This window comes from Ranitomeya variabilis, chromosome 2, assembly GCF_051348905.1.
Source record: "Ranitomeya variabilis isolate aRanVar5 chromosome 2, aRanVar5.hap1, whole genome shotgun sequence".
Classification (NCBI taxonomy): Eukaryota; Metazoa; Chordata; class Amphibia; order Anura; family Dendrobatidae; genus Ranitomeya; species Ranitomeya variabilis.
Genome location: NC_135233.1, coordinates 339,601,279 through 339,624,406, shown reverse-complemented (window position 1 = coordinate 339,624,406; position 23,128 = coordinate 339,601,279). Strand labels below are relative to the sequence as shown.

At 38.8% G+C, this 23,128-nt stretch overlaps 1 protein-coding gene across 6 annotated transcripts in view; it reads left to right on the top strand.

The window, feature by feature from the left end:
* The window catches only part of HTR2C (5-hydroxytryptamine receptor 2C), a 720,745-nt gene that overhangs the window by 322,517 nt on the left and 375,100 nt on the right, over positions 1-23,128 (top strand). For all 6 annotated transcript variants that reach the window (XM_077285389.1, XM_077285392.1, XM_077285391.1 and 3 more), the window contains one exon: positions 1,754-1,874. The gene's annotated coding sequence lies outside the window, so the exon portion shown is untranslated. The remainder of the gene's footprint in view (positions 1-1,753; positions 1,875-23,128) is intronic.

Below are 23,128 nucleotides of genomic sequence, written 5' to 3'. Positions count from 1 at the left end.
AATAGTCCTCTTTACTGCTTGTCTGATTATTGCTGTCCTTGCTTGGGATGTCAGTTTAGATGGATGGCCATGTCTTAGTAGGTTTGCAGTTCTGCAATATTCCTATTTTTGGATAATGGAGTAAACAGTGTCCCATGAGATATTCTGCGATTGGGCTACTTTTTTACATTACAACCCTACTTTACTTTTCTCCACAACTTTATCCCTGACCTGTCTGGTGTGTTCCTTGTTTTTTCTCGATTCTGTTTTATCTCTAATGTTCTCAAACAAACCTCTGAAGCCTTCACAGAAATGCAGTAGTTACACTGAAAATAAATCACACACACGCAATTTACTACTTATGTGACTTCTGAAAGTATTTGGTCACCCAGAATTTTATTTAAAGGTGTCAGGCTACACCGGCTGAATACAAATGCACGTCAAAAAATAATTTACTTTACACTGTACAAATACTTGCTACTTAGTGTTGATTTATCATATAAAATTGCAATAAAATACATTTAAGTTTGCCGGTGTAACGTGAAAAAGTGTGTAAAAGATACCAGTTTCAATAAAGAAAATGTGTGTATGAAAGGAGAAGAAATAAATCTTCTCAACTCATTTAGCACAATAGAATTTTTACTTGAGCCTCAGTCTTCTGTTCTCAGTCAGACAAGAAGATTTATTTCTTCTTCTGTCGCACACTTCTCCGGCAGCTGCGGTATGTGTGCTTACAATACAGCTCTGTCATTTGAGACACAGATCTCAGGAGCCTTGTATCTTCATTCTGCAATCCACCCTTACATATGACTAAGCATGTGTGCCATTTGAATTACATGATGAGTCATTTTATTAGATCTTTGGGATACCCTTTTAAGGGGTGAATAATAATTCAGAAACTTGAAGAAAAAAATGTTTTTTCTCCATTTTCCAAAATCTGAAGCATTTGTATTTTTATTTCAATATAGCTGTGGCGGAGCTTGTTTTTTTCTGTGGCGAGCTGATGATTTTATTGATACAATTTTTGGAGTAGATTTGATTGCATCTTAATGTATCTTTTGGCGTGGTTTGCCATTCCAATTTTTTACTCTTTATGGCGTTTATTGATTGGGTTAATTTATTTCATGTTTTGATAAGATCATACTTTTATGGACGAGTCAATGCTAAATATATATATACAGTATATTTTTTTTTCTTATTTATTGTAGTTCAGTCTCAGCCTGTTAACTTGTTCCTTCACACAGTTATATCTAAACATAAAAATAAGCTGTATTTCATCAATTATTATTTATAAAAAAGTATTATGAAGGAACTCTTTGAAAGATGAATTATTGTGTTACATCTCATTTATATTTTTAGAAAAATAGGATCAGTTTGGTTCCTTGTTCTCATAAACACAAGTGCAATGGTACTTCATTTTCATAATACTGAAATGTGATTGCAGGGGCCAGGATCATGGGTGAATATCATCTCTGAGTACCTGTGAAGAGTTCTAGTGTGTTACAGAGAATTGCCTCTCTTTTGTCTTGGCCCTATCTCAAGAAGCCTACAAATTATCTTCTTACATATTGCTTTGACTTGTCAAAAGATTAAGTTAAATTATACTTTATTAAAGGACGTAAAATGGAAACTTTAGTGTCTTGCCAATAGTTAGTTCTAGTAGCTTGTCATTATTTTTTGCTTATATTGTTTAATCTGTTTTCATCATAGACTCTAAAACTAGAGGACAATAAATGCTTCAGAAATAATATTACTTTATTTGATTGCTTTCAAGGAGGTTAACAGGATTTCGGGTGACAAACATTCTGCAGTTCTTCATGGAATATAAAGAAAATTGGCCATCCGGAGGGCACCAAGCAGCAAGGACGGAATAGAATAAGACGATCCTCTATAAGGTAAAGCTTTTAATATTTGTGCTGCATTTTAAAGTTTTTACACTTTGCCAAAAATTACCTGAGGAGTCAAAAGAAGAGCAATTTATTACCCACTTTTAGTGAAGGCGGACATTTTCAGATATTTCATTTTAATTCACCAAAATATATGTAGAAGGGGTAGCCCTAATTTGGATATTGCTCTATGTAGGTCCCTATTTACTCATATATTATGTAAAAAAAATATACCTAATTATCTAGAGCATACAGTATGGTATCTAAATAACAAATAACAAGTTGCTTAACTAGTTCAAGATAAAGCCATTTTACCTTAATTTTGACCAAACATGATTTCGAGATTTTTCTTACAAGACTTCTAAAATGTTTTGTAGTTCGCATATTCAAATAATTTTTGCAACTGTTTTGGTTATAAATGGGGACTAATCTTTATTACATTTTCATAGTCCCAAACTAATTTTTATTTTTTACCACTATTAGATGATATTGGGGGATAATGAGGGAAGGAAATAAGATACCGCTAGAATATATTTTTATTGTGCTCTCTTTCATCTATTTTTAAATATCAGACCCTTTCTTTTTCCAATGATGATTCATAGCAGTGATTTGGAAAGGTAGTGATTTTTCGTGTTCCTCTTTTTTATTCAATAATTGATTAATTAATTTATTCACTTATTTCACACATCGTGATTCCCATAAGGTCAGAAAAGATTTTTCAAAGAGCATATCAATATTTGAAATCATTTTTTACTTTGAATTCCACTGTAACTGGGGTTGATATATTAACCCGAGTTACAAGGGAAATTCAGTTTCCTGGCTGCATAACCGAGCTGATCTTTTTCTCTTAGGATCCAGCAGCTGCTGTTCCCTGTCTGCACATGGCGAGCACGTGATTTCTATGTCATATCAGCTTTTCATATACTGTATGCACAGCAATTGTTCAGCCCTGTGTATACATATCAGGACTACAGAAATGGCTAAAAAACCCACCTCTGTCTTCTCTATTGGGAGTTTGGTTGTGTCTTACTACTAGCTACTCACTCCTGGAGCTTCATAATTATAATACATTTTTTACTATGAAATTATGTTTTAGAATGTTATAGCAATCAACTGTACAGCTGTTTCAAGTCTATGGGCAGTCTGCAAGTAGTTAAGAAGTGCTACATAGTGCTTAAATCAATACCGCTATACAGTGCTCAACTGATATTGCCATACAATTATCGAATGACCAATACACAAAGTTCATGGTGATAGTGACATGCTATAGCTAGATGCATTGTAATAGTAATAAAAAACTGATATGAAGATTCATAGTGTTTGAAATCATTTGATTTTTTTAATTATATTATATAATTTTTATTTTTATGGTCTGGTTACGTCACCTACATTGAATATGGAGAACTCAATGATAAACTCAATGACTGCTGTGTATGTAGGAATTGAAAGAATAGAAAGACGCTTCCGTCTTCTTTCTAGTGTCCCTTACAATCAGGTCCTAAATACTTGGAACACTCAGTAGTATTTAATTGGATACATTTTTTATTATTTGTCTGAAATTATAAGCAGTACTGATCACTATTCTAATAATACTGAATACCTGGGAGAGTACTATGCATCTACATACATTTAGAGGCATACAATGGTATAGTATGAATACATGGGAAAAAGATCAGGAGAGACCATATGCAATCCACCTATATGGCATCAAGAAGAGCTAGAGACATTCCATGTGTCACTGTATGGGGCCTTCATAGAGAGCTGTATTGTACCCCCAAACTTTTGCTGGGAATGTCCTTATAATGCAGACTGCATTGCACCAGCGGGATTTCTTTATGCCTAACAGTTGATTTTGCCAGCAGTGAAATAACTGCAATCTGATGGACCCTGGTGCTAGATTTGGACAAGGGCTCCCCCAACCTTATATATATATATATATATATATATATATATATATATATATATATATATATATATGTACGTATATATATATATATATATATATATATATATACAAGGTTGGGGGAGCCCTTGTCCAACTCTAGCACCTGGGTCCATCAGACTGTAGTTATATAGTTTACGTCTCCCGTTCTGCCAGTTTTCTTTAATGTATTGAAAAAAAATTATACATATCTTCCCTCTGTTCTCCTCTATCACGGTGTCCTTTTCTGAAGCTGGTGGCATACAACTGACGGAAGCACATGACATCTCTTCCATGCGCCCCCAGTCATGTGCACACTGATGTCAGATGCTGGCCTCTGATTGGCCAGCAGCATGTATTATCTCTCACGGACCCAATGTGTCTTTGCGCTGGAATACACTTCAACTGGATGTGCGTCAGAGGACACACATCCAGTTGAAGCTTCTGCTGGTGTCAGTGGGCCACCACCTGTACGGCCCTTGACATGGTTGTGACCTCTGTGACTGATTTTGTTAAGCCCCCATCTGTCAGGACAGCCCATAGCCAACTGTTGGACATTTCCTGGTCGGAAGTGCAATATTACATGGTTGACATTTAATGGCAGTCCATGCAGAAAATAGATCAAGTCTACTTAAAAAAAAACCTACCTAATCGGGCATATGGACACAGTGCCTTAGTGAAACAACCTCTTTATACTAGTCTAAACTTTTGAAAAAGTACTCAAAAGTTTGTAGCTCAAGCAATTTATTTTTTTCTTGCAATGTGTAGCTATACTGTATGACTTATTGAAAGTTGGCAAACAGGTGCTAATAATGTTACTTAAAAAATAAATGACTGACCTAGATATATTTTGTACACTCTACGTTCCATCGCTAGGAACATTAGGGATTTCTAGTGGGCATTAATTAGCAAGACGTGAATGACTGATTTTTACATAGAGTATTTATATGACAGAAATAATACATTTTAAGAGCAGCTTGTAAGGTCTGCACAGCAACAGGTGCAACTAGTACAACATTTTAACTGGAATAAACTCTGGCTCTGATATCATTTCTCATGACACATTGATGGTGGGCAGCTACATTTAGAAAAAAAAATGTTTCTATAAAAAGAATGAACTCCAGTTTTGTTTGATGTCAGCATTGCAATGAATAGCAACATGTCCTTGCGTAGAACTGCAATCGCCAAATATAACTTCAATCACAAGTAAAATGGTATTACATTTATTTCTGCAGAGTATTTTCTTTTACATATAATTGGATGTTCTTGGTTTTAATAGTGTTGAAGTCTAACTCTTGAGAATATTTCATTGAAATTAAAAGAAAAATATTCAGATATATAAGGATTATCTAACCGTTGCATGTGGGTAATGCTGTTACATCTAATTAGTGATATTATAAAAAATTGAAAAAAATGATACACAGTATTTATACATATACACATTATTTATATAGTATTTATTTCCTTTTATATATGTGTTATTTTTCTTATTCATTTGAATGAATTCAAGTTTTTTGAAAAAAAAAATATTTTATTTTATCAAACAACTATATTATAAAATATTTGGTATATGGCACCCCAGAGAGAATCAAGAGGCATAGCACCATTTAAAAGTATAAAAGGGGTGAAATAAGTATTAAACACATAACCAATTTTCTAAGTAAATATATTTCTAAAGGTGCTATTGACATGAAATTCTCACTATTATTTACAGATATTTTAGGGCTTACATGCTGTATTTAGTAGGTCTATATGAATGTTCCTTGAATTACGGTGCTGTGGATTTTCACTGGAGATTTTACCACTTGCACTGAAAAGGTTTAAAGCTGTGATAAATCTGTAGCATTTCCACAACAAATCCTATGGGTAAATTCACACATTGTGGATTTTGTTGTGGAAAGTTCTGCAACAGTTCCCTTCATCTGAAATAGTTCCGAATTGAACACATTTTTAATCATAGAAATTTATGCAGCAAAATGTGCTGCTTGGGAATTCACCCTGGAGGTAGGTCTTTTAGATGCCAGCGTACCAGCTGAGATTTTCAAGCAGAAGATGCTTCAAGAACATGCCGTCGATGTTTTTCCCGAAGCATCTTTCAGGTCATTTTCGGCGGTGGCTTTACTCTTTTTTTTTCATTTCTTATAACTGCTTCATTTTTTTGGAAATCTGAAGTTGTTAAAAGAAACTTGAAATCCTGAATAAGTGCAAAGCAAGTCGTTTTTACATTGCTATGCCTATGTCTTGCTTTACAAAGTTTATAAGTGATTTTTCAGGCGGATTACAGAGGGTACCCACCTGAAAAAGATGTCATGTGCACATTCCCTTAGGATGCTTTTTTGTGGGGGGAGGGGAATGCTGAATTTTTTATGCTAAACTGGATACAAAAAGAATTTCCATTTCTTTTGGCTCTTAAAGCACCACTCTAGCATTTTTTAATTGTACGGCTGGAGTGGTGCTTTAATAGTAATTCCCTTACCCCTTGTCCCATACTTACCTGCCACCTACTTCATTATTATCCAGTGTCATACCCTCGGTCTAAGGCGAAAAGTGACATGTCGGAAGCTCCAGTGTTTCATCGAGCTGCGTGTAGGTTACTTTTCAATACAAGTCTATGAGAGCCTTGTTCTGGCCTCATTCTGGGTTTCATAGACTTGGATTTAGAGCTTGTGACATTGCTTCTGATTTCCAGCTAGTCATAAGCTCTGCTAACAAGATGACATAGCGGAATCGAAGCGGTGCTGAAAAAGGGTGAAGACGCCAGAGGGTGAGTATATTACCAGGGGCAGGGGACTTACATTTATAGCACCACTCTAGTGCAGAAAAAAAGTGCTAGAGTGGTGCTTGAAAACTGATGTGTAAATTTTCCAAAACCACTGCAGGGTATAAAAATATTTTCATCTGGGTTCTTCGAGCAGTGTCAACAGGCTGAAGTAATTTTATACATAGAAATGGAAATTTGTAGTGCTGTATGATTTGGGAGAAGAATCAACCCTTATACTTCATATTAATCTGGTATGATAAGAAACTCTTTAAATATGTTACTCTAGAATTTTAATTTTTGTTGTATCAGGAAAACGAAACAATCCCTGTAATGCAAATGAGATTTCTTCCATTTCTCAATTTTACCTTTTTTTTTATTATAAAATTTATCGCTGTCTCCCGATTTCTAATTTTGAATGAAATGTAATTTTAATACATTCAAAAAACATGGAGAAAGAAACCTATCTGCATAGAAAAATGTGTGTGGTAGGAACATGCTGAAGAGAAGGATAAAATAAGATTATACTCTATTTAGAAACTTTGTTTGCAACTTTCCACTTCACAAGTGGCAATTGATTATAAAACTCGGAATATAATGAGAGCAGCTTTATACTATTTTATTTGTTTCAATATTAACTGTTGGCATGTAAGATGGCATACAGCTATCCGCGGGTATACTGCATAAGGAGCTATGAATGACACTCAACAGTCCCAGTCCTGCTCTAGCAGTTAGCATAGTTAATGATAAACAGATAAATCCCTTAAAATTCAAATTCTCCAGCTTCACCGAGTTTTTTGCAAAAACTTGATGCATTGACAAATTGCTTTACCTAAAAACAAAAGTACTGCAAAACCCTTCAATTAGCCTAAAAAGACATGTGAAAAGTCCTCCGGACAATTTAAATAGCTGTTGGTCAAACAATGGTTTGGAAAATTATTCATCCAACAGCTATCTTGGCCGAATCTCTTATACACATTAACGATCTAGCAAGCAATCTTGTGAGAGAGCCACCACCAGCCTTCTCGGGTGCCAGCTTATGTCTTGGAGAAAAAAAAATTGGAATGGCAAAATTGCATATTCTGGCTCCTTATCGACCCCAACAACATCTGTCGGTGGAGAGTCAAGGGACCCCATACACATTAGACTGTTGGCTGAACCCGTCGATATAGTTAGTCCAGCTGATATTAGTCTAAAGTGTATGGGAGCCATAACATTTTGAGGTTTCTAAGGATTATATTCAACCCATTGCAAGTTCTTTAACACAAATAAAGCCTTAGTAATGTGAAGTGACATTAACATAGATGCTGTAGGTAAATGGATGTTAACCAGTAGTATTTTACAGCCTCTAATCTTTTTCACTGGTGTGCTATCTGTACAATTTCTTCAATGTTTTATGACTCTCTCTCTATTTCTATGGCTATGCAATGAGCTGCGCTGTCCTTTAAATATCCTGATTAGGAACATGCGTGCTGTATTCCGTGCTTATACTTTCATACAAGCTATAAGAGCCTCCCTCTATTGGCTATGTTTTAGCATGTGATAGCTGCAGGGTCTTTTTTCGAAGCCTGACTGACTACACCCATATAAGCCTTCTCTGGCTGATGCAATCTTCTGGAATGTTTAAAATGGCACAGGCCATTTTTGGCGACTCGCGAAAAGGAAATCACAAGTATCCGAATTTGCCGAGTTTAGCAAATTCCTTAAAAAATTAGGATTAATTTGATTTGCATCAAATCTTGAATAATGGCATATTGTATTCTTGAAATTAGTCATGATATAATTCATGCACATGTAAATGCATCAAATAACATAAAAAACCCTCAAAATATAATTCTAAGAAAGAGTGCCCGAGAAAGTACTTCCTAAAGCATATTTACCTGGTAATAGAAATAAATAATATCTACATTTTTTTTAGTTAAACAAATTAAAGAAAGATGGTTGGCACTTGAGAAGTGGGAACCTTTCAAGGTTCGGTTAGATTCGCCAAATGTTTAGATGTTCGCCGTACAGTTTGATGAACGTACCTGAACCCCATTAAATTCAGTGGGATGCCATACCAAACGTATACACAACACCTTAAGGGGTGACAAACTTCCCAAACAGCTAAACTTAGGGGCAGATAATATGAAACGTGGCATGAAATGATGACCCACAGTAGAAATTTGAAAATGGCACAGCAGCAGTTATCCATGAGCCATGCATGAGGTGTCAGGGTCTGGGTCAGCATTTATAGCTTTGAATTGAAGCTTCAATGAAGACCTGGTGGCAAAGGAGTGGTGTAAGCCTTTTTGTTGGGAGCCCTAATACCTCATACATCAGCTTAATTTTTTTTCCAGCCACACTCAGATGGCACAAACATCAGTTTCATACAGTACTATTGGTAGAAAAATGTAAGGAAAGTAACACAGGTAGTTGACTGATCAATTTACCCACAGTAGAGCCTATTTTAATGGCACAGAAGCAGTCAACCATGGGCCATTCATGAGGTATCAGGGTTTAGGCCAGCATTTACAGCTTTGAAGTTTCAATGAGGACCTCGTGGTTAAGGGAGTGGTTTAAGCCTTCTTAGCTGGGAGCCCTGATACCTCATGCAACACTTCAATTTTTTTTTATTCCAGCCACACCCAGATGGCACAAACTTCAGTTTCATACAGTAATATTGGTATAAAAATGTAAGGAAAGTAACACAGCTTGATGACTGAAGTAAGTACTGGCTTGCCTGTCTGGGAGCCCTACTTACACAGGCAACCCAGCAGATGGCGACCCAATTTGTAGTTTCCACATTTAAAAAAATGTTGTCCCACACCACAAAGTGGCATCAATTCTACAGAGTAGAAACAGTATAATAGGCCTCTGACATACCTTTTACTACAGGCAACCCACCAGATCCTTCTTGGAGTCTCCACATCTAAAAAAATGTTTGTAGCATTAGCAGTTGTAACTACAGAAGCCACAACAAAGGTGTCACTGACTGCAATAATGCTAGATCAATACATGACACTAAAAACAACATGATCACCTGGTCTGCGCAATCTGTGACTGGGGTGCAAAAGTCATTGCATATACATGACTTGTTAATTTTGATGAAAGTTAGGTGGTCTACACTTTCAGGGGACAGCTGGATTCTCTTATGCGTCAAGACACAACCAGCAGAGGTAAGACACGTTCTGAGAGAATGCTGGCTGCCGGGCATGACAAAACCTCTAAGACGTAACAAGTGAGCTCAGGCCACTGTTCCATTGTTGAAGATCAAAATGCAAAATGGTTCAAACACCCCCTGATGGCATTGGCATTGAGCTCCCAGATACTGCTGCACCATCCTCTCCAGTCGTTCATAACATGTCAGACTTGTACTCTTTTCTGCTGGTGCACTGACTGGTCTAAAAAATGTGTGAAATGACTTACTGAAATTGCTTATGCCACTTACACTGCTGCTGCTAGTAATGTTTTTGCTATGACACCTTGACGTTCCCAGGATTGGACATCTAGAACTGCGATTCATATTGTGTGCCTCACTGCTGTCCTGAGGAAAATCACTCTTAAGATTGTCTACAAGTGCATTTCAATACTCCAGCATGCATGTGTCCCATACCAGGGGGGGCAGCATCTGGCTAAATTTACTCTTGTACCATGGATCTAACAGATTGACTACCAAGTTGTCAGCATTATTTCTAACCCTAAGAATACGGACATTATGATGAACATAGGGCAGCAAAAAGCTTCACATGCAGGCTGGCAAATTGCTGTACCACCAAGTCGAGGATGTGAGCCATGATATGTGTGACCGCCACGCGACCAATCACAAGCCGCGACATCATCTAAGGTCTTTCAAGCGCTCATTCTTAGGAACGGAAGCTGCCGGTTACATCGGTAAGGTCCAGGCTGCGTCGGAGAGGTGAGTATATCAATATTTTTTATTTTTATTCTTTATTTTACACATTAATATCGATCCCGATACCGATTCCCGATATCACAAAAGTATCGGATCTCGGTATCGGAATTCCGATACCGCAAATATCGGCCTATACCCGATACTTGCGGTATCGGAATGCTCAACACTACTCCTGATAAATTTCAGATTGGAGAACATTTTCAAGTTTGCTCATCTCTAGTCGGCACTAATATCTGGTGTCAGCCACTATTTTTAAAATACAGAGATTAAGACATAACAACCATAGTGTGTCATGGTGGTGTAGTATAACAAAATAAAAAAGTGCATGGAAGTCCAGATATAGAGAATCATAGAATCACAGAATCATAGAATATTAGAGGTGGAAGGGTCCTCAAGGGTCATCGTGTCCAACCCCCTTCTCAATGCAGCAAAGGATTCACTAAACCATCTCAAACAAATTTCTGTCCAGCCTATGAATACTTCCATTGAAGGAGAACTCACCACCTCTCATAGCAGCCTGTTCCACTAGTTTTTTCTAATATCTAATCTGTATCTTCGCCCTTTCAGTTTCATTACATTGCTTCTCATGCTACAATGTGCAAATGAGAATAAGGATGATCCCTCTACACTGTGACATCCCTTCAGATATTTATAGACAGCTATTAAATTTCCTCTTAGCCTTCTTTTTTTAAGCTAAACATTCCAAGATCCTTTAACTATTCCTTGTAGGAGCTCACCATCATGGTAGCTTGTTTCTCAACTTGCTCCAGTTTATCAATGTCTTTTTTTAAATGTGGTGTCCAGAACTGGACACAGTATTCCAGATGCAGCCTGTCAAAGGAGGAGTATAGGGGACTGATTTGTTCATGTGATCTAGACTCTATGCATCTCTCAATACATCCTAGAACTGTGTTTGCCTTTTTTTGCTGCTGCATCACAATGTTGACTCATGTGTTGTCTGTAATCTACTAGTATACCAAGTCTTTTTTTACACGTGCTGTTGCTTAGTTCTTTTCCTCCAATTCAGTAGATGTAATTTTCATAGAAGTGATCGCACTTGCCAAAAAATAAGGACTTCTTCGTTTAATAAATCAAGCTACACTGCAGAAGAGTTGGTTTTTTTTTTTTTTTAAACTATTTCATTACCTTTAAATTTCTAGCTTCCCATACTTATTAGGAACTATTTGACATTGAGATATGATCCCGTCAGCTTAAAATTTTTGCTTTACACTTATTCAGTGAGAATACAGTAAAAGATATACTATGTTTCTATTATCTATTATTACACTACCTATGCAGCCAGCTATCAAACAGACATTGCTGCATTATACTTGGAATCTTGCTTGAAGGGAGAACAATTCTCTACATGATGTATGTCTACTGGGAAGTGTTATACACATTCAGCAAATATGTCTTGGTGTAAAGAGAAGTTATGTTAATTCAGGCGATAATTTAGTGTCAAGTTTTTGCCTTTGATGTCTAATTGAAAAAAAAAACATGATTAATTTTATGTATTCAGTAAAGAAAAATCCTGTATTTGTGCAAAAAGATTATTTATTTTATTACAATAAACAGTCGCTGTTCATTAGGGACAAGAATTTGCTTAGCTGGTAAATACATAAGACCAATAGATAGACAAAAAATAAATATCTACTTCAAACAGAACTCTCATTAACATTTAACATTGAAATTATTTTGCTCTAGGTAAAATCCTGATCAAAAAATAAAATATAAATAAAACTGCAGTAAATATTCGGTTCATTGTATATTACATAAAGATGACAGTGGAATTGGCTAATATAGCATTCAAAATAATATATTTGAAACTTCTATCAACGTGCCAAAGAGATAGCTTATGACACCTATTTGTCTGGAAAAGGTGATAAACAACTGAATCAGTACAAGTTGCCAACTGAACTCCACAAAGCCAAACTACACCACTTGCTCTCCAGAAATGCTTAGTAAGATATTAGCTTTTAAGGGGTTCTTACTAAATAACTAGCTTCCTAATTATTATATTATACCCCTGGCTCCCCAAGGAGCCTACTAGCCAATTATCTCTTCAGAGATACCAACAAAATGGCCAGATCCCTAGGAGTTCCTACTGGTCCACTCACTTTCCAAGAATGGCTACTAAACATTTGGTTTTCCAGTGTTTTTTATATAACTAATTCCCCAGAGATGTTGACTAAACCACTAATCTCACCATGGGTACCTACTAAATTACTGGACCCCAGGGATGTCTAATAAACTACTGGCTCTGCAGAATGTTTACCAAGCAAAAAGCTCTCCAGGGATGCCTGCCAAACAAAAAGCTCTCCAGGAATGCCTGCCAAACAAAAAGTACTCCAGGGATGCCTGCCAAACAAAATGCTTTCCAGGAATGCCTGCCAAGCAAAAAGCTCTCCAGGAATGCTTACTACATTACCAATTATTCAAAGATGCTCATTAAAATATGGAAGAATGTTGTCATCAAGCATAAACTCTAAAACAAGACATAATAAATTGAATCATAACAAGGAAGGATATAACGTTTGGAAGTGAAAGCTACAAAATTTGCCAAAGAGAGAGAGGCTAATTAAGGGCAGGATTCTACATCAATACCTTTCCATGGATGAATGAATACTTCTTAAGAGGAGCTGGTTGCCGGATACCCCCACCAATCACCAAAATGAAGGAGCAGATATTCAAGTTTCAGCATGGGTACAAATGTAGTAGTATTTTTTGTAATTTTTTTTATCAGGACCATAAAGTAATGATTAGAGATGAGCAAATTTATTAGAGTGGAATTTAATTCTATGTGCATATACAAAAAAATCCACATTTCTGAGACTACAGATTATTGTAAATTCACTTTACACAAAAACAGCCAATTGGCAGCCAGCAGAAGTTTTTAAAAAACGTAAAGTCACCTAAATGCTCACCTGTTCAGCCTCTCCGCTGCATGCTGCAAGTCATCAGGTCCACAGAACTGCCTTTACTTTTGCCATCGCAAGCAGTATTTCCAGGCCTGACCACTCTGTGCCAGACCTTCTGGCTATGACTAGACCTTGGAGGTAACTACATGTCACACATTGGATCATCATGAACATGATGGAAGTCTTGGACTAGAAGGAACAAGTTGAAAATGTGACAGCATAAGGAAAAGGATTAAATGGGGGGCTGCTCAGTTCATTGCCCACTGTCCAGTCCTCATTGCTTCTTGTTTCTTCTGTCCTAGCTCCAACCTGTTCACTCTAGAAGCATACTTCCACAACTTGTGGTGTGTAGTTACCTCTGAGGCTTAGTCGTGGCCAGAAGTCCCAGCTAAGAGTGAACAGAATAGGAATTGCCAGTGGGACAATAGAAGAGGCAGCTTTGAGAAACAGACGATGGGCATTGATCAATGAAGTAGTCAGACAGGTGAGCGATAAGGTGAGTATATACGTTTTTTAATTCATGGAGAAAAACTTTGCTGAAAATTGAATTTCCTGTTAAAATCTGAACAATTTGGAGAATTTTAATTTTGTCATATCAGCTCATCTCTAATATCTATCTTTTAAATAATCACAAGTAATTAAAATCATTTAGTAGAAAAAAAATCACATGGGATTTTCTCATCACAATGAATGTAGGGCTAGGTCAAAATTGGTGGAGGGTTTTAATTTAGTATGGGATCAAGTTAAACATGCAACAAAAATGTCAGTAGGTTCAGCAGATATGTAGATGGACAAATCCATTATCCTCAATACTTCATGACAAATTAGAAGGATCAGCAATGTGGAGCTTCATGTGAGCAACAATTTGTTTAGTTGGGCGATAAGCATTTCCTGACAATTACTTCGACTCCTTCTATGCCATTTTAATTGACCTTCAGATTAGATTTCTACTTGCGTGAATTTGTTTTGAAGAGTCCATTTTTGTAAAATATCCTTCAATAAAAAGGGGCCAGAGCCACCCCCAACCATCAGTTGCCCTGCGGTGTCACGGCAGTGGAAATTTAATGACATATCAGTACAGTAGATTTACCTTCTATACTCTAAGAATAACCATTATGGCTAATTGACTGAGATGCCAAACCAGGCAACTCTCCCTATTAACTCAAAATCTCTAAATAAAGGTTTAGAAAATACATTTTTCAAATTGCACATTTACTTTGAGTTGGATTCTAGAACACATAATACTGCATGATAATAAACTTTTAAAGTCAAAATTCCATTCTATTCATGAATTGGAGCTCTCATCGTCTTCTATCTTCAGGAGCACACAACTCCTCAACTTCCTGACTTCCTGCTTGCTGAAGGGCAAAGTAGTCCTGATGATTGACAGGTTGGACCAGTGGCATGGCTGTGCTATTGGCTCAAACAGTTTTATGGTTGCAGCATCAATGGAGGTACAGAAACCAGCTGAAGCCTGAGATCTGGCCTGGTTCAGAGAAGTGCTCGCCCATATTAAGCAACTGACAATTAAAAGTACTTTTGGAGCACAGCAGTAGATGTATCATCTGCATGATGTTAAGTGAGGATGGATGCTTTCTCTTTATTGTAGCATCCTTCATTCTGTATTAGTGTTTTTAAATAAACTGAAGCAGCTGAATAATCATTAACGTTGAATCTCTGAATCTTTCTCCTAATTTGCAGAGCTGGATAAATGTAGTTGAAGCTTTCAAGGCAAAACTGTGCATAAATTGCTGCTGATAGCTGAATGTATTTTATAAAATAGCCAGCCAAAGTTGAAGCATAGCGCTTCTTATCACTTCAAAGAGGCAGAATTACCTTATGGTCTAATTAGCCTTTAATTGTCTTATTATATATGTAATATCTAGTAAGATGTTCTACTCACAGTTGAGGAATAAAATCTAATTATCCAGCAAAAGGCCAGTTAAGTTTCAATAGCATAATAAAATACCATGATACAGTGTAGAAGACATTGGGACAGCTATCTAATTTCAATTAAACTTCCAATTAAAGAAGGAATAATGATTGAGGCAAAGAATGGTTGAAACTACAGCATCTGTTATTTAACAAAGCCCTCACATCAAAAATGTTATTATCTTAATATATTGCAGTCATCATATTATATAGCACTGCATACTTGCAATTGCTCATTTTGTCCTTCTACCCAGACAATTCTTCTCTTTTCCATTAGGTCTATGACATCACATGATTAAAAACTGACTAGCTGAATCCTTCTAAGCTCTATGTAGAAACAAGAGGTAAATTTTCCCTGCATGAGTCATCAGTAACTTCAAAAGTCAATGGCAGCGTGGAGGAGCGGAACAGGAGCAGAACAGCTGGGTCAGGAGTTGAAGAGAGGAATTATTTCGGCATGGACAAGAAACTTCCTTTTTCTACATAGAGCAGAGAACAAATAAGTATTAACTAGATAGAAAGGCAAAATGAGCAATTGTAAGTACACAGTGCTATATAATATGATGATTCCAATATATTATGAGGATAAAACTTTGATGGGAGCACTTCTTTAAGTACAGTATAGATTTATATACTTATTCTTTCAAATGACTTTTGCTAACTTATAGAATCATAGAATCATAGAATTTTAGAGTTGGAAGGGACCTCCTGGGTCATCTGGTCCAACCCCCTGCTCAAAGCAGGATTCACTAAATCATCCCAGACAGATGTCTGCCCAGTCCCTGTTTGAAGACTTCCATGGAAGGAGAACTCACTACCTCTTGTGGCAGCCTGTTCCACTCATTGATCACCCTAACTGTCAAAAAGTTTTTTTTAATATCTAAACTGTGTCTCCTCCCATTCAGTTTCATCCCATTGCTTCTAGTGTTTCCTTGTGCAAATGAGATTAAAGATGATCCTTCTACAATGTGACAGCCCTTGAGATATTTGTAGACAGCTATTAAGTCTCCTCTCAGTCTTCTTTTCTGCAAGCTAAACATTCCCAAATCCTGTAAACGTTCCTCATAGGACATGGTTTGCAGACCAGTCACCATTCTGGTCGCTCTTCTCTGAACTTGCTCCAGTTTGTTGATGTCTTTTTTTCAAATGTGGTGCCCAAAACTGGACACAGTATTCCAGATGAGGCCTGACCAAAGAGGAGTAGAGGACAATAATGACTTCACATGATCTAGACTGTTTGCTTTTGTTAATACATCCCAGAATTGTATTTGTCATTTTTGCTGCTGCATCACACTGTTGACTCATGTTCAGTCTGTGATCTATTATTATGCCCAAGTCTTTTTCACATGTGCTGTTGCTTAGCCCTATTCCTCCCATTCTCTATATGCTTTTTTCATTTTTATTGCCCAGCTGCAGTAATTTGCATTTTTCCCTGTTAACAACTTGTGGAATAAAATGCTTAAAAACACATAAAAACCTTACGCTAAATTATTTTTTGCAAATAAGACCCTACAATAACTGTACAATAATAATTTTGTAAATCAGAATTCTATTTAAAAGGGTCTCCCATAATACATATTAATAGCTAATCCTTAAGATGAGCCACAAGTGTGTAATTGGTGGAAGTCTAGTTCTGAAGACTAGAGATGAGCGAATCTCCTAAAATTCAATTTGGCAAATTCACTTGAAATGGCTGGCAGATTCAATTTGATTCCAATAAACTTAGTTGAAATGAAAAGTATCACGATTCCCGAAAAATGTTTATGCTATAATTTCTTTCAAGAACCCAAAGCATAATAAATTGAAGGGATTAAAAATAGAAAAAGATTATACTCACCTACCCAAAACTCATCCCTTACCTGCTCTACTGCCAGTTCTCCTCACATTATCTATCCACTCATTCTCTCTGGTCATTGGATGTTCCAGCACTTACTTGATCCAATATCGTGGGGCATTATGTACGTCAATGACCATGTGATGCCTAGTCAATGTTGAATAATACTGAAAATAGAGGGAGTGAATGGAAATACCAGGTGAGGAGATTTGGTGGCAGGACAGATGAGGTATGGGACTAACACAGATGAGAATAATCCTTTATTATATTTTAATCAAAGAGTCCTCAAAAAACAGTACCAGTAGTGTGCCTCAAATAATTTCTGCTCACTGAGTGTACTCAATATATAGTACCAGTAGAAAAAAAACAATAGCTGTATCTTCAACATGTTTTTGCTATACTGGAATAGCATAAAGAGGCTATGAGTAAATGAAGCCATTCTTTCAAAGGAATGTTTCATCACGAGTATGTAAATATTATAGATATGTTCCACCCACAAGGTTTCCCTTATTCATTTTCTGTATGTTTCTGTTTTTTTGGTATAAAATTTACTTGGTCTGCATTGCTATTTTTGAAATAGATAAAAAAATATTAAAGTGCGATTTAAGGTTATATTTATATTCTTTCAGACGGAAATATATTTATATAAAAAATGGCAACCTGTGAATGTGATGATGTTTATTGTAAAAATCTCAACTTTACTATAGACAAAGCTTTAGTTAGCAAAAATCCCCCATACAATGGGTGATCACAAAATACCCCACTGCTGAGATTCTCCAGTGTGGAATCTTTGTGGAATCCTTGGAGCAAGTGCTAAATTTATGGTCAGCGTAACCAAAGGTTAAAAGAAGCATTACACAATACAAAGTTAAATTGAGACATTCTAATATTAGTCATGGTAAGAAATGTAGTGACCTATCAGCACCTGAGAAAAATTTTGAATCTTAGGACTTCAGATTTCATCTTTGCTGGCTGGCTTAAAGAGGTTTCTCAATTTTTTAAATGGATAAAATTGCAAAATTCTTTTAAAGACAAGACGTTTTGCAATTCACCTCTTATTATAAATCCTCTCTATTCTCAAGAAGATATTTTTAATTTTATAATTTAGTGCTTTCTGCCCAAGTTACCAGCCACTTCTCTAGGCTATCAGTGGTGGCTGGTGTCCTAGGCAAGGAGCAAGCACTTGGTAGCTGTTTTGTACAGCTTGCGAGCACAGCTCATAAGTTGGCCAGATTGCTTGACCTAACCACCTTCAGTTCTTCTGCACTCCACCCATAATACAGAAGCAAAGATGCTTCTGCTTGCAACATGGTAAAGTGCACAGTTCAGATCAGCTGTATGACCAAGCCACTTGTCTGAACTGTCAATCTTCAGAATTACACTCCCCTCTGGTAAGCAGGCAGAGCTGTCCCATAACATGTTTTTTCATTAAAATTGCCACTGTAATACTTAGCAAAAAGCACTTTATATAGTTATCTTATCTTCATTGCATTCAGTCAGGGTTGTTGTCACCTACGCAATTTGAATTATGTTGCCGCGCTTGCACCAACGTAACTTGAAATCCCACACTTGCGCAGTGTGTATTGGGGAGTAGGGTTGAGCAACTTTCATTTTTTTAAGGTCGAGTCGGGTTTTGTGAAACCCGACTTTGTCCAGAGTCGAGTCGAGTGCAGTCGGCCGACTATCGCTAAAAGTCGGGGATCGACCGAAACACGAAACCCAATGCAAGTCAATGGGGAACCATAGTCGGCAGTGAGTGGAGGCCAGGAAAACACCTACAGTGCCCATTTTAATGCCAAAAACATCCATTCTTGTTTCTGAAGCTTGTCAATCTAAATTAACTTTATAATAATAGTTGGGCATAGGAAAATGGGGGTTATTTGGCAAAAGTTGTGGGGGGTAGGGCTGGTTCAAGGCTTTAGTGGGCCCAGGAAATGTGGACTACGTCACGGCGGTGGAGCAGGGAGAGGTAAGTATTTCAACGTTGCAAGTGCTGTGATCCTGAGCAAGCAGGGGGGGCCCACTCGTTTGCATTGGCACTGGCACAGGGCCCCTCAAAGTACAGCGGTGTGTTTGCACGGCGGGGGCGCCTCCCACCAGCAGCGACACTTTTGCGTACTCTGAGGGGCCCTGTGCCAGTGACGTCGCCAACGAGTATGCCCCCCCACCTGATGAAGGAACCTGCACTTTCATCTGCACCTTCCTCTTTGTCCCTGTGTAAGGTGGTATAACATGCGGTAAGGGGGACCTTACTTCCAGCAGGGTCAGATTCTGGCTGTGTAGAGTGCAAGGGGAATGTAGTGTTCTGGGTCAATGTACCAGCAGACTCATCTAGCAGTGGCTGGGCAATGGGCAGGATGAGGAGGAAACAGATATAGGGCCAAAGAATAAAGTAGGCTAAATGCAGTTCAAAATTGGTAACAGGACTAAACAGGCGGCACTTCTTTGTTCAGTGGAGTAGCAAACCCAAGAGCAGCAGACACTGTTTTAAGGGCCCAACCACACTAGTAGGCCAAATGCAGTTTAATATCTGATACTATAGGCCGAAAGCCAGAAGGTAGAAGCTCAGCTGCATTCAGTTGAGGGCAACACCAGGGAGGGGCAGACACCAATAGTAGGCCCTAACCACCAATTTTTAAAAACACAGCACTTAATGAGAGCCAGAAGGTTGAAGCACAGCTGTATTCAGTTGAGGACAAACACCAGGCAGGGGCAGACACCGTTAGTAAGCCCTAAACACCATTTTTTTATTTAAAAACAGTACTTAATGAGAGCCAGAAGGTTGAAGCTCAGCTGTATTCAGTTGAGGACAAACACCAGGCAGGGGCAGACACCGTTAGTAGGCCGTAACCAAAGTTGAAGGCCAAATGCAGTTTAATTTCTGATACTATAGGCCGAAAGCCAGAAGGTAGAAGCTCAGCTGTATTCAGTTGAGGACAAACACCAGGGAGGGGCAGACACCGTTAGTAGGCCCTAAACACCATTTTTTTATTTAAAAACAGCACTTAATGAGAGCCAGAAGGTTGAAGCACAGCTGTATTCAGTTGAGGACAAACACCAGGCAGGGGCAGACACCGTTAGTAGGCCCTAAACACCATTTTTTTATTTAAAAACAGCACTTAATGAGAGCCAGAAGGTTGAAGCTCAGCTGTATTCAGTTGAGGGTAACACCAGGGAGGGGCAGACACCGTTAGTAGGCCGTAACCAAAGTTGAAGGCCAAATGCAGTTTAATATCTGATACTATAGGCCGAAAGCCAGAAGGTGGAAGCTCAGATTTAGACAGTGGAGGACAATTAGAATTAGGGACTGCAGACAGACTTAGTAGGCTGTCCCCTGTGGACCATGCATCCAACACATTAACCCATTGCGCCGTAATGGACACGTAATCTTCCATGGCCATGCCTACAGGTCCATGCGTCTGTTGTCAGGTGCACCTTTGTACTCACAGATTGCCAGAGTGCATGGACAATGCGGTCTTCTACATGCTGGTGGAGGGTTGGGATGGCTTTTCTCGCAAAAGAAGTGTCGACTGGTTAGCTTGTAGCGTGGTACAGCGTAGTCCATCATGGCCTTATTAATAGTAAATAAAATATATAACTAGGCTCTATGAACTTTTAAATAGGTTCCAGGGGTACACGGGCAGCATTGGTGTGGTCAGTGGAGGAGTATTGCAAGTAGGGGCCGCAGACAGGCTCACAAAGGCCTAAAATAACAAACAGTAGGCAGTCATGGCAGTTTTACATCGGTTACATGGATACACAGGCAGGCACTCCAGGCAGCATTGTGGTCAGTGGAGGAGTATTGCAAGTAGGGGCCGCAGACAGGCTCACAAAGGCCTAAAATAACAAACAGTAGGCAGTCATGGCAGTTTTACATCGGTTACATGGATACACAGGCAGGCACTCCAGGCAGCATTGTGGTCAGTGGAGGAGTATTGCAAGTAGGGGCCGCAGACAGGCTCACAAAGGCCTAAAATAACAAACAGTAGGCAGTCATGGCAGTTTTACATCGGTTACATGGATACACAGGCAGGCACTCCTGGCAGCATTGTGGTCAGTGGAGTAGTATTGCAAGTAGGGGCCGCAGACAGGCTCACAAAGGCCTAAAATAACAAACAGTAGGCAGTCATGGCAGTTTTACATCGGTTACATGGATACACAGGCAGGCAGCATTGTGGTCCGTGGAGGAGTATTGCAAGTAGGGGCTGCAGACAGGCTCACAAAGGCCTAAAATAACAAACAGTAGGCAGTCATGGCAGTTTTACATCGGTTACATGGATACACAGGCAGGCAGCATTGTGGTCAGTGGAGTAGTATTGCAAGTAGGGGCCGCAGACAGGCTCACAAAGGCCTAAAATAACAAACAGTAGGCAGTCATGGCACTTTTACATCGGTTACATGGATACACAGGCAGGCACTCCAGGCAGCATTGTGGTCAGTGGAAGAGTATTGCAAGTAGGGGCCGCAGACAGGCTCACAAAGGCCTAAAATAACAAACAGTAGGCAGTCATGGCAGTTTTACATCGGTTACATGGATACACAGGCAGGCAGCATTGTGGTCAGTGGAGGAGTATTGCAAGTAGGGGCTGCAGACAGGCTCACAAAGGCCTAAAATAACAAACAGTAGGCAGTCATGGCAGTTTTACATCGGTTACATGGATACACAGGCAGGCAGCATTGTGGTCAGTGGAGGAGTATTGCAAGTAGGGGCCGCAGACAGGCTCACAAAGGCCTAAAATAACAAACAGTAGGCAGTCATGGCACTTTTACATCGGTTACATGGATACACAGGCAGGCAGCATTGTGGTCAGTGGAGGAGTATTGCAAGTAGGGGCCGCAGACAGGCTCACAAAGGCCTAAAATAACAAACAGTAGGCAGTCATGGCAGTTTTACATCGGTTACATGGATACACAGGCAGGCACTCCAGGCAGCATTGTGGTCAATGGAGGAGTATTGCAAGTAGGGGCCGCAGACAGGCTCACAAAGGCCTAAAATAACAAACAGTAGGCAGTCATGGCAGTTTTACATCGGTTACATGGATACACAGGCAGGCAGCATTGTGGTCAGTGGAGGAGTATTGCAAGTAGGGGCCGCAGACAGGCTCACAAAGGCCTAAAATAACAAACAGTAGGCAGTCATGGCAGTTTTACATCGGTTACATGGATACACAGGCAGGCACTCCAGGCAGCATTGTGGTCAGTGGAGGAGTATTGCAAGTAGGGGCCGCAGACAGGCTCACAAAGGCCTAAAATAACAAACAGTAGGCAGTCATGGCAGTTTTACATCGGTTACATGGATATACAGGCAGGCAGCATTGTGGTCAGTGGAGGAGTATTGCAAGGAGTGTCTGACACAGTTAGTACTCCAAAAAAATAAATAGATGTGAATGTCTCGCAAAACAACTATAAGTAAAAAAAGGGTGGCATGCTTAGGTACAGGGGTGGGCTCATCTGCAGAGTTTATGACAAAGTAATTTGGCAGTAAATTAGTATTTACTGGTGTCAATATAGGACACTGACCCAGACTACTTTAACTAGCATCATAGATGCAAACAAATTGGTATTGTTTGTCAGTGCCAGGCATTGAATGATGTCAGTGCATAGACTAAACATTGGTGGAGCTTTGCGAGATAATTTTGCACGTGGTAGAGCACAGTTTGACCTGGGGGGGGACTCTCTTGTGGCCGGCGGTACCGCCCCAGGGCCCCTCATGTTACAACGGTGTGTCTGACGTTGGGTGCGCACCACCACCGCCAGAGACACTACATTGTACTATGAGTAGTGTTGAGCATTCCGATACCGCAAGTATCGGGTATCGGCCGATACTTGCGGGTATCGGAATTCCGATACCGAGATCCGATACTTTTGTGGTATCGGGTATCGGTATCGAAACAACATTAATGTAAAAATGTGTAAAAGAGAGAATTAAAATAAAAAATATTGCTATACTCACCTCTCCGACGCAGCCTGCACCTTACCGAGGGAAGCGGCAGCGTTCTTTGTTT